This window comes from Malaclemys terrapin, chromosome 2 (assembly GCF_027887155.1).
Source record: "Malaclemys terrapin pileata isolate rMalTer1 chromosome 2, rMalTer1.hap1, whole genome shotgun sequence".
Taxonomy (NCBI): Eukaryota; Metazoa; Chordata; order Testudines; family Emydidae; genus Malaclemys; species Malaclemys terrapin.
In genome coordinates, this window is record NC_071506.1 from 94,932,767 (window position 1) to 94,945,706 (window position 12,940).

The 12,940-nt window shown below is 39.9% G+C and overlaps 1 protein-coding gene across 1 annotated transcript in view; it reads left to right on the plus strand.

The window, feature by feature from the left end:
- Window positions 1-11,167: 11,167 nt before the first annotated feature.
- Window positions 11,168-12,940, plus strand: part of CCDC102B (coiled-coil domain containing 102B) — a 374,548-nt gene continuing 372,775 nt past the window's right edge. The window contains exon 1 of the mRNA XM_054017032.1: window positions 11,168-11,201. The gene's annotated coding sequence lies outside the window, so the exon portion shown is untranslated. The remainder of the gene's footprint in view (window positions 11,202-12,940) is intronic.

The window sequence follows — 12,940 nt, forward strand, 5'->3', positions numbered from 1 at the left end:
GGTGAAATATTTATTTAAATGAAATGACTGTAACTTATAATAGTGTATGGTGCTTTACAAAACATAGATCTGCTCTCTATGCTAAAGAGCTAACAATCAAAGGGCCAAATCCTTCACTTCTTGATTACCCAAAACTCCCACTGAAGTCAATAAGAGTTTTGAGGGCAGAATTAATGCAGGATCAAAACTGAGAAGAAACAAGACAAAGAAAGTCCCAAATAATGCAAAGGTTTAAGCATGTGCTTAACCTTAACTATGTAAGTGGTCCTGTTGAAGTCAATTGAATTACTTGAATGCTTAAAGTTGAGCAAGCACATGTGTAAATATTTTCAAGATCAGGCTAGATGTAAGACGTGAGTTCAAATGAAGAAACAGTTGAAAAGAATATTGGTGAAGAAAACAAGATAGGAAAAATTTCTTATCACAGTAGATATGAAGGAATGAAATGAAGGAGGAGAGTCTGTGTTTGTTGGCATGAAATGGGAGACTTCCAAGCACAAGGCTGCACAAAATAAAGTTTTAAGAAGAGAGTTGGAGAAGGAGATGAACAGAGAAGTCAGACAGAGGTTCGTGTGTGTACAATGTAAGGGGGCAGGAGCAAAGACCAGAGTTATGGGGTAGGAAGGGAGATTATATAGCATTTGAAGTTGAGGACAAGAAACCTGAATCTGAAGCTATAAGACAGAAAACCACTGAAAGGAGATGGATCATATGGGAAAAGAAGTGGGAAAGGGTGGTGATTTGGGGCCTGGAGTCAACCTCCAAATGGAAGCAGGGTTGGTCACTTACCACTATAGCAAGAGGTCTAGCTGTGGGTTGAGAGAGGAAAGGTTGAGGGGGGATAGATCTGTTTGATTTCTTCAATTTTCTTCTAATTCTTGTTTAAAATTCTTTGAATATATCTGAATTTCACATGGAATTTTCTGGAGACAGTAATTTCTCTCCAACAACATGGGCAAATTCTATCTGATGTACAGGCAATCAACTGACCAGGAAACACCTGGGAAGAAAAACAGGGACAGTTCAAATAACAGGGTTGGCGTCTCATGGAAAATTTGACTCTGATTTACTTCCTTATGTACACTATAACTCTAATTCTGCAATCATGTACTGCTTTATTTATGGGAATAGTCCAACTGAGTGCATGCATAAAATTACTCATGTGCATAAATATTTGAAGAATTGGGGCCTATGTTATAAACTGTATTGTTTATATGTAAGGACAATAATAAAATGGGAAATCAGTTGCACTTTTGCCTGAATAAGAACTATTGGACTATATAGTAGTATTGAAAAATATATGAATAACATATAATATGCATTATCCAATTTCAAGAGATGCATCCATTAATTTTCAATGGAGAGAGTGCTAACCCTTGAAATCAAAATTTCATTCTTCTTGAAAAATAAATTTCAAGGAGAATTTGCCCAAGTCATTGAAGATAATTTGTAGAAATTGCTGGTAAGAATTTAATATTTAAGGCCCAATCTTGGATTCCTGTGCACTCAGTTTGTAGAAGTCAGTTAACTTCATTGGAGCTATAACAATTGACACTAGCTGAGGGTCTGTCATCTGTACAATGGATCCTTGAAACAGGACTTTGAGTTTACCTGCTATTGTGTTATAATACTTGTGTAAGTTCTGTGTCACTATATTTGCAGGATATTTGAATAAAAAAACATTTTCAAGCCTCAATGCTCAGCTGCTTCTTTTATTTTTTTTAATCACTAACCATGAAAAAGAATGTAAAGCTCCAAGTTATGCAATGTAAGAATAAAAAATCAGGAGGAAAACTTGATTTTTTAAATTTTTTTTAAACTTAACATTACTTCAGATGCTTTACCACACATGATGTGAACTTCTTGAATACAGTAATGCATATCAAATTAACCTCCAGTTCTTGCTGGTTCATTTCCAATAGATACTAGTATTTCACTTACCACCACAGTCTTATAACTTTTGAAATAGAAATTACCTACAGCTGTGGACTACCTCTTGCATTTAAACATTGAAAAGATTTAAACTACAAGTTAAAATGAAATCATTTTCTGGTCTTGAACAATTATTCTTAGCTTCAATGGATTCTTTACAGCAAGCAATAAAATATCGATTCCATATCAAGAATTTAGAACACTTCTTTTGTTTTTATTTTTAAAACAGTAAAATTGAGCTGAATTCTGATTTCATTGCAGTCACCAGACTTGCATTGATTTCAATTAAAATTAATTTGGTGCATACATTTTTCCCCCTATGGTCTCTTGTCCATGGAAAGTGCTAGATGCATCATCCCATTGCATGTGCTTTTTATTCACCTCCCAGGATGATTTTAATGTATTACACTTGCATGTGTTTCTATGGGGTGAGTGAGGACTACTAACCTGTGTAAGGGACTACAGGATGGGGCCCGAATAAACTGAAAATGTTAATGGTGATGACCTTTTTTACTTCTCCGTGAAGGGCCATGCACATCAATAGTGCTATTCAAATAACATTATATGAACTTTGCAGCTTGGGACCAGCTTTATTTATTTCCTGTCATTTTAAAAACATGGTGTATATATGTTAGCACTGCTTCTTGAATAGGCAATGAAGAGATTTAATTAAAATGGTAAAATTCTACTCTCTTTTCTAAAGCAAACTGTCTTGTCTTAGTACACAGCATAGAGCTTACTACCTAGTACGTAGCATAGAGCTTACTACCTAGTACATAGCATAGAGCTTACTACCATCAACAGTCCCTTTTTGGATGAGTAAATAGAATTATTAATGATAGTAAGTATTATACCCAACAGTCAGGATCTGATTCGCATTTATACTAGGGCCACTTAAACAATACTGGCAGTATAAACAGGGGCCCTTAAATGTATGTCCACACTGCAATGTAAGCCCATTCTTCAGCCCCCGCTTGCATCTACACTGCCATTGTACTAACCCAGGGTCCCTGGACCCTGCAGGGCTGGAGGGTCTGAGCTTGAGTTAAGCCAGGACCCAGGTCCGAGCTCTATTGCTTTGCAGTGTAGACATAACCCCACTTGACTCAGGTCTAGAGTTGCCAAGCATCTGCTTTTTGACTGGAACGCCCGGTTGAAAAGGGGACCCTTGCAGCTCCAGTCAGCATTGCTGGGGCTAAGGCAGTGGGGCTAAGGCAGGCTCCCTGCCTGCCCTGGCTCCACACAGCAGTGGGGCTAAGGCAGGCTCCCTGCCTGCCCTGGCTCCACACAACTCCCGGAAGCAGTGACATGGCCCTATGGCCCCTGGACACAGGGGCAAGGGAGGCTCTGCACACTGGGCCTGCCCCGAGTGCCAGCTCTGCAGCTCTCATTGGCCAGGAACCACGGCAAATGGGAGCTGAGTGGGTGGCGCCTGTGGGGAGCAGTGCAGAGCCAGGACAGGGAGCCTGCTTTAGCCCCATTGCACAGCTGAGCAGGAGCTGCCTGATGTAAGCACCACCTGGCAAGAGCCCGCACCCCAACCCCCAGTTGCCACCCCCTCCTGCATCCTAACTCCCTCCCAGACCCCACATCTCCTCCTGCATCCTAACCCCCTGCCCCATCCCTGAGCCCCTTCCCACACTCCAAACCCCTTGGCCCCAGCCCAGAGCCCCATCCTGCACCCCAAACCCCTCATCCCTGGTCCCACCCCAGAGCCCACACCACCAGATGGAGCCCTCAACCTGCTCGTGCACCCCAAGCCTCTGCCTCAGCCCGGAGCCCTCTCCTGCACCCCAAACCCCTCTCCAGCTGCACCTGCAGCTGGAGCCCTCACCTTCTTTCATACTCCTGCCCCAGCCTGGTGAAAATGAATGAGTGAGCAAGTGTTGGGGAGAGCGAGAGACAGAGGGAGAGGGGATGGAGTGAGTGGGGGTGTGTGGCCTTGGAGAAGGGTTAGGGGGCCGGGCAAGGGTATTTGGTTTTCTGTAAATAGAAAGTTGGCAACCCTACCCCAGCCCAGAGACCCCCCCTGCACCCTGAACCTCTCATTTCTGGACCCACCCTGGAGCCCTCACCCCCTCCAGCACCCCAACCCCCTGCCCCAGCCCAGTGAAAGTGAGTGAGAGTGGGGGAGAGCGAACAACGGAGGGAGGGGGGGCTCAGAGAAGGGGCAGGGTAGGGGTTTTGGGTCTTGTGCAATTAGAAAGTTGGCAACCCTACTCAGGTCCCAGGAATCAGCCAGAAGTATCCCACAATTCTATGGGACAATGTCCTTAGTCCTTTCTATCCTAACAATCTGCAATCCACTCTATTGAAAATGGAAGCCACCCCACCTTTTCAAATAGCAGCAGCTCAGGACAGCATTAACCTTTTCTCTTCTGATCACCGATCTGCAAGCACATTGTCAGAGATCCTCATGGGTTTCCAATGGAGCCTTTTGCAAAGTGGGGCTGCTTCCTGACAATGTCTAGGATGGGCAATAAAGTTTTCCCACTGTCAGGCATCACGGTCCTAGGGCTAAAGTGGACACATTTCAGGGTGAGTGCATTAGGGACTCTGGATATGGCTATTTTGACTCAGGTCTGCGCACTGCAGTATAGACACCAGAGCCCTAGGTTCTAGCATGGGCTAAAAAAGCCTTAACATAGGGTTAAAATAAAATGTAGATGCTCAATCCTATGGTTTCCTAACACAGGACAGCTGACTCAAGTGCCCCTAACCCTGGGCTTACATTGCAGTGTAGACATACCCTAAGTGAGTACAAATGTAGGATGCCAAATTTGCCTCATCAAGGGTTTGATTCTCTACTGCCTTTTTTCTTGTGTAACCATTTACATCTGTGTGTGCTGATTACACAGGTGCAAATGGCTACAGAAGAAGACAGGCAGTAAAGTATCAAACTCAGAGTGTTCAGGACGGTACCAAGGGCTGTTCTCTGTAGTGCATTGTTTTGACTGCAGTGGCCTAAGAATTGTTTCATATTAACTCAAGATATTTGAGGTATGTTCAGAATACACTTAAAATTAATAATTGTCAGGCATAAATTTTATTTAAAACTGCATTTAAACCCAAGTAAGAGAGGAAGAATTACATGAATAAACACCATTATTTATATATGTAAATCCTGCCATATTTATTCACATAACTTATCATAGCCTGCTTAAAACTTTTAATCCCTGAGAACTTGTTAGAGATATTAGAGTCCCTTTAGGAATAAGTCATAGGCAAGGTTTTTTGTTTTGTTTTGTTTTTTTGTTTTATTTTTGGCTGGTTGTTTCTCTTTTATTTTTTGGCTGAAAAAACCCATATCATGTAAAAGAAAAATGTTAAAATAATATTAGGGTTTAAACTGGGTCCAAAGCCACACAAAGTTAGGCAAATCACAGAGGAGGCTTCAGTCTCTCCATTCTTATTCACCCTGTTGAGTTTTAGAAACTACAGTAGATAGGCTACACTATTATTGTTTGTGTTAACAAGTGAGAGAGAAGTGTGCTGCCCATCCAAAAAAACCCTGTTTTTTATTCTCCTATTGAAATGATAATGGCTTTTTTTGTCACCATCACAATCTTGCTGGTTCTTAATCAGTGCAACATTGAAATATGGAATACGAAGAACCACTTTATTTCCTGTTGGTTCAAACTGCCTAATCTATGCACTGGGTCTGATTCTTCACTGCCTTGTGCTCTGTAGTAAAATGTATTCAAAGTGTGTGCAAAATGCTGCAGATCTGATACTATGTTGCACAGCTCTGGTCCCTTTTACTTGTGCAAAGGTGACCGGAGTGCAGCCTAGCCAGAGACAGGAGGATCTCTCTTTCTTACTGGGATCATCAGAGATGCCATTGTGCCAACAAAATGATTCCTTCTCCATCCAGTGTGCTTGGGATGAGGGGGGACGTGTTATTTTGCCCTGGCCATATCTAGCTGTTGTAATAGCCCTTTGAGGCTGCTGAAAGTTAGCAGTCTTTAATCCTGAGGAAGCTCAAATCCAAATTTAAACATTGTGTAGGGGGACAACCACAATGAGTCAAAACAAATTCCTGGATCTGAACATCCTTGAACTAATCATAGGAAGTTCTGATTTGGATCAATACTCTGGCCCAGATCATCCCGTATCCCAGAAAACCCAAGGGGAGTTTGCAAGGGGCCTCATGAATATCCCATAACTTTATCTTTGGATACCTGGGATGCACCAGAAGCTAGGACCATTCACTCAGAGGACCTCTGTCCAGATCCAATGGAACTGTACTACTAGCAAATATTTCCTTTTGAAATTGCTGAAGGGAATGAGTATTATAAATGAGTTAGGGTAAAAAAAAATCAGATTTTTTAAAAGACATTAAAATGTTTCTCTTATAGATAATTTGACTCTTTTTCATGGAAAACAAGGATCCTAGAAAAAAAATTACATTACTATCCAGTGGGAAGCTTTTCAATTGCTTATAAGCACTGATTTTGAATCCTTCTGTCAAGTAGATATTGAAAGGTATTGATTTAAATTCTGATTTCAGTTAAACTGCTGTTAAATCAGGAGTAACCTCTAAAAGGAATTATAAATTCACTATAAAACCACTGTGAGATTACAAACAGGCCGCAGTACCCAAGAATCATCATGAAAAGGAATTAGAGTAGTTATTTTTGCTGAAAAAGATTTTATTCTGACCTTGGGAAACTATTTTATAAGGATTTTCCAAAAGGTTACAATGTTGGGGCTTAGAGCCATGCTATATGTTTTTCTAATTTAGCTAGTAAAATGTATACTCTCGTTTATTATGCCCTATGCTTGAACTGTATGGCTTTGGTTTCTTTTGAATGGAATGGGCTTTAACGTAATTTAATTCAGTACTTGAGACTGCTACAGAAATTACATCAATACAGTGGATGTTGACTTCTGTTGTTTTGAGAAAGATGTGACCTAGTTTGCTCCTCCGAGACACATTAAATAATTCTTTTCACTGGCTTTAATAATCCTTGGGTGGATCAACTCTTTTCCTCTGTAACGCCCAGGGACTGGATCTCAGCATTGAGGGCTTCAGAGTTTTGTTTTTCACATCCTGTTAATACTCCTCTATGGATTGATTAGCATGATTTGCCCTGAGGGTTATGGGGAGGAATAATTTGACATACATCCAAGAATCAAATGTATTAGAATCGAAGGGAGTCCATATGACATTAGCCAGGGATGCAATGGTCCAGTTTGCTGCTACCACCATTTTTATCAGTCAAAGGATGTGGTCCAAATGATCGATGTTACACATACCACTTCTAAGCAAATATTCTTTGTATGAATTACTTAAAATATAATTCTTAACCTTGTTCTTGTGGTGAGTATATAATTATTTGCCTTCTACAAAAGTACCAAGTACCCGGATTTTCTGGAAAGACAAATTAACCGTTTTTATCAAAATGCACTTTGTGTTAGGTATTGTCAAATGTTTTACAATTGTCACAATCAGTTGTAAACTTCAGACCAAATAAAAGTCCCCAAATCAGTCTGAATATGGGGCACCTGAATGTATATTGTCAAGTACAAACAAAAATAGCTGTCCTTACTATTCTCCTGACTGCTTATAAAAATTCTAAAGGCAACACACTTGCCACATCTTTTCATTATTTGTAAGCAGAGTCTGGATGAGCTCTCCCCTGACATCTAGTGGTGAGCTGTGGAAAAAAACTTCAGAAGCTGATCTTGTTTACATGGACACACCCACCCTGCCTAGTTGCTCAGCATGATGGGATTGCTTGCCCAAATGATCACTTGTGGCTGGTGTTGGATCCCCAGTCTCCTTGTTATTGGGGCAGGAGTAATAAAGGGTTGCTATCATTGTTGTGTGAACTGAGGGCAGCAGAACTGAACCTCTTAACCCTGCCCCTGCCTTCCATACAAGGTGGGAGGTGAACTCTGTGGGTACAGAGAAGGGACAGGCACGTTAAAGGGATTTTTGGGTTGCTGGACTTAAGACCCTGAGGGGAAAAGCACACTGCCAACTTACTTGAGGTGGGTCCTTTGCTCATGGTTTGTGTTTATGAGCCCCAGTTATGGTGTTTTCTCAAATTAATGCTGAGTTAATTCCCTCATTTTATTAAAAGTTTTTGCTACACTCAGACTCTGTGCTTGTGAGAGGGGAAGAATTGCCTCTTAGAGCCACCCAGGGAGTGGTGTGTAATTGTTCCTGGTCACTGGGTGGGCGCTTGAGCCGGTTTTGCGTTGTATTGTTGAAAAGGAACCCCTAGATACTGAACCCAGCCCTTGTTGCTGCTGGCTTCACCTGGCAGAAGGGTTACAATTATTTATTAATGCAACACCATGGTTATGCCTGGCATCACAGAGAACTAGTTTTAGTGGCTTGCCTTGAAGAGTTCACAATCCTAGAATTAATCCTAAATCTTAATCTTAAAAACCGTACTTAGTTATTGATCACTGAATTCAGTTGAACTAGTCCCATGCATAAGTGTTTGCAGGATTAGACCCTTAGGCAGGACTCCCATCAAAGTGAATCAGTCAGTACTTCAATAGTATATTTTTAGGGCCAGAAGGGACCATCATGATCATCTAATCTGACTGCCAGCATGATGCGAGCCATGGACCTTCACCCAGTGAATTTTGCATTAAATCCATAACTTCTGGTTGAGTGGAAGCATATCTCTTAGGAGGGTGACCAATCTAGATTTGCCTCACAGCTCATAATTCCTGATACAATGTGACCTAGAGATGGAGCACTGGACTGGGAATCAGGAGGCCTGGGTTTTATCCCAGCTCTGGCACTGGCCTGCTCGGGGAAACTCAAATCACTTCTGTGCCTCAGTTTTCCTATCTATAAATAGGGATAATGAGCCACTTTGAGGTCTACTCATGAAAAGCACTATAATAAGAGCTAGGTATTTTTGTTGTTATTTTTATTGATTTAAAGACTTCAAGTGACAGAGAATCCACCATATGCCCAGGTAAATTATTCCAATGGTTAGTTGTTCTTACTTGAAAATTTGCACCTTATTTCTAGTCTGAATTTGTCCAGCTTCTACTTCCAGCCATGAGATCTTGATATGTCTTTGTTTGTGAGATTAAAAAGCCCCCAAATATCAGTAATCTTCTCCTCATGTAGGTATTTATAACTGGTGATCAAGTTATCTGTTATCTTTTTCTTGAATAAAGGTAATACGGTATATTGAATTTCTGTAGAAATCAATAGGAATTCTGCCTGAGTAAGGTCTGTGAGATCGGGCTCTTGGTAAACAAAGTGTGGAGGGAAAATCTATAATTTTTTTGGCTGGATAAGAAGTGTATGTGTGTGTGCTGTGGGTGCGGGATAGCAGGAGTGATGGCATGGAAGATGAGGAGTTACAACAGAAGCAAGGAAATACCATGTAGTGTGCTTAATGCGCTGTACATACCTTCAGATTTTTACAAACAAATGAATGTTAAATAGTGGAAATTGGCAGTGTACAGAGTGAAGGCTGGGGGCGGGGGAGAGGGGAGATGGGTGTTTGTGGTGACTGGAGGGAGCTGAGAGGGTGTAAGAAATAGCAGCAGAATTAAGAAAATCCTGTCTCCGAGTATGTTTTCATCTGTCAGAGGTATGTGATTAGCTTAGCTTTTCTTTACTGTAAACCAGAACTCTGAATATTCTCCAGGGGATGCAATGTAGTGTATAAAGAAACCTAATGTGATGTGATTTATATGTTTAAAAAAAGAGATTGATTTCCTTAACTATTAAGATCTGAACTCTAGGCAAGTCCTGGGAGGCGGGGGAGGGGACGGGGATGGACACACCACTAAAATTATGTGATTTGCCAGATTTTTCTATGCATAAAAACTGGTAGTATATCATTTCTCCTGGCAAATGTTTTCAAAAGTTACTAGTGATTTTTGGAGTTCCTTAATTCTTTGGAGTGCCCAACTTGAGACACCTTGATGGGAACTAATATTCAGAAACTGCCAAGCGGCTGCCTTCTGAAGATCAGGTTTCTTTGAGGTGTTTCTAGAGGGTGTACCCAAAAATCACAAGTCTGAAAGCTTGGCTGTGTTCTGTTCTGGATGTAGCTCTCCTATTGAAATCAATGTGTCCAAAACAGGTGGGGAGAGGAAAGGGGGAATGTTTTGGGGAGGAGTTGCAATTGTTAGATATCAACAGGATGCACCTTTCCAAAAGGGGATTGCTCTGGGTTACACTCCTGTATAGAGGCATAATGACTGAAGTAGACTCAATGGGCCAGATCTTTAAATGGTGTAATTTGTCAGAGCGCCACTGATTTCAGTGACATCAGTAGAGGGCATCTGACCCAATGATTCTAGGAGGTCCCACAATGGTGGCATGCAGCGCTTCTGCCTATTATAGGCAGTAGCTGACGTGTTACAATCTTGTTTTACATGTGTAACACCAATATTACAAAACTGCGTTCTTTTATATTCCACTGAAGAATCATTTATTTCTTTATTGCACCAGCAATTTGTTGTGTTTCTGGTGTAAAAGATATTCAGTGCTAAAGAAATGACCCTTTTCTTTCAAAAAGAAGAACAGGAGTACTTGTGGCACCTTAGAGACTAACAAATTTATTAGAGCATAAGCTTTCGTGGACTACAGCCCACGAAAGCTTATGCTCTAATAAATTTGTTAGTCTCTAAGGTGCCACAAGTACTCCTGTTCTTCTTTTTGCGGATACAGACTAACACGGCTGTTACTCTGAAACCTTTTCTTTCAGGGTCTGTATTTTTATTTTTGTTAGTTTGCTCACACCTTGTGAGCTTCACAATAGATTTAGTTTCTCACATCTCTAATAATTTTAGGTAGCACAGGACTTTTTGTTAATCGGTATTATGTATATTACAGTAGCACCCAAAATGTGCCCCCCCCCACAGAAGTGGCAGGGTTTCATTCATAGAACACAATCCTGAAAAGACTTGTGCACTGTGAAGTCAATAGTGCATAAAATTAAGCACATGCATAAATCTTTGCAGAATCAGGTCAGAATATGCAGTTCAGAAAGGACATAAGAAATACTGAGAAAAGTGTTTAGTTGATGACAATAAGTCAAGTATTTATATATATATTTGAGGGTCACTTATTTATATTAAAAAGTTGTAGTATTGGTTTTGATACAGCCTGACCAATTGGAATCTTTTTCAAGTTAGTATGGAGTGGCCTTAATGCTGGAAATAATCCTGTTGGCGGAGACCCCAGTACTGTGCAGATCAGAAAAGGATGCAGGAAATTCTGTTTACACATGTGTCTGTAGCACTGAGCAGCAAGAGCAGCCCAGCGAGCCCAGAGGGTAAGGGAGTTTAATAGTCTTGTGGTTTTACTGTTTTAATTTTTATATCTTTCTGTGGGACAGTGTGTGTGTAGTTCTCACACAGGGAGCTGGGGGTGGAAAGAGATAAGATATACAGCAGAAGTACTTAGATCTGAAAAAGGAGAGTATTTTGAGTGTGTGATTAAATTGTGCTTAACTATCTTCCTTTTACTTTCCGTTTCACCACCACTGGGTTATTTTTATCTTTGCATCATATTAAACACCTAGTTTTGCTGTATGTATACAAATATGCTTATTTAACATAACCAGATAAGATTTTAAAATATAAATTTGCACAGCACAAGTGTGTTAAACTATCTATCATTATTAGTAATTAAAAAATCGGAATGAGTTACTATAAATATGGCATGTTGAAGGATTATATTGTTTCTGTATGTATAAATTCAAAACAACAGTAGGAAAAGTTGGTACTGTTTGGGTCATTTTCTAAACCTCACTCAATACTGTAGAAATTTTAGTCTCAGGGGAATAGTATTGTTTGAGTTTGCTGCTCACACTAAATTTCTATTGCGCTTGGCAGGAAGTTGTGTAATCAGAAGGAATGCTTCTGATTTAAAATGTGCAACTAGTGATAGATTTGTGATTTTAATTTCCTTCTGAAAACTATCAAAACTATCAAAACAACAATAGGGGCTAAAATGCAGTGCAGTTTTTGTTTGTTTGTATTTTTAAAGTGTGGTGTAACAAAGCAGAGAACTATTGTAATGTGATATGTTGGCAATGGACAAAAATATTCAGTTTGTCCATTATTTGAAATAGTAGAATCCCAGATGGAAAGTGAATGTGTGGATGTCCTGTCACCGGGGGAGGACCTGAGGGGCAAATTCCTAAAGTAATGCAGAGCAATTTAATAAATGCATAATAATACATTTAATAAATGCATATAGCAGACTGTTCTAACTGCCTATCTGTTAGATACAACAAGAGTACTTGGGTTTTTATCTTTTCATTCTCACTGTTTTCATCACCACCATGTTAGTTTGTTCCCCACAATCATCAGTGTTGATATAAAGCAGCTAACTTTTTTTTGCTCTAGTGTAACTTATACTGGGAATACTTTGTATTTTTGAACACTGCTATTGCAATTGTTTGTCTACTGCACTGAAGATATAAAGCACTATATAAATGTTAAGTATTATGAATGGGACCTGTTATATGCTCTTTACATACTCAAACCTTCCAACAAATTCAATGGGAGTTCAGGGAGTGCAAAGAATGATGTATCAAGCCTATTACCTATCTATTTTTCTGTCTGTCTTTAACTCAATCCAGTGCTCGTAAATTATTTCTTTTACAGATCACCTGCATATTACCTTTTTAATTTTATTAAAAAAATTAGGGACCCTAATCCAGTTGATGTTGAAAACAGTTAATCTACTGCCATTTACCTCAATAGATGGGCTTCAGAGTCTTTGATTAATTTGAGTAGATTGATTAATTTATTAATATTTATTTACTAATCTTACTAATAATTATTTAGCTCCACAAGTATATGTAGCACTTCATGAATCATAGAAGAGATGTTCCCTGCCCTAAAGAGTTTTGCTGCCCAATGGTCATAATGAGTATATTGCCTTAGTGATCTCCTCTCCTAAACAGAAGGAGGCATACATATTATTGTAAGGTTACTGCTGGAAAATGCTGACTTCTTAATGACAACTACTTTCTGTGAAAAATATCCTAGTGTAATGTGGTGC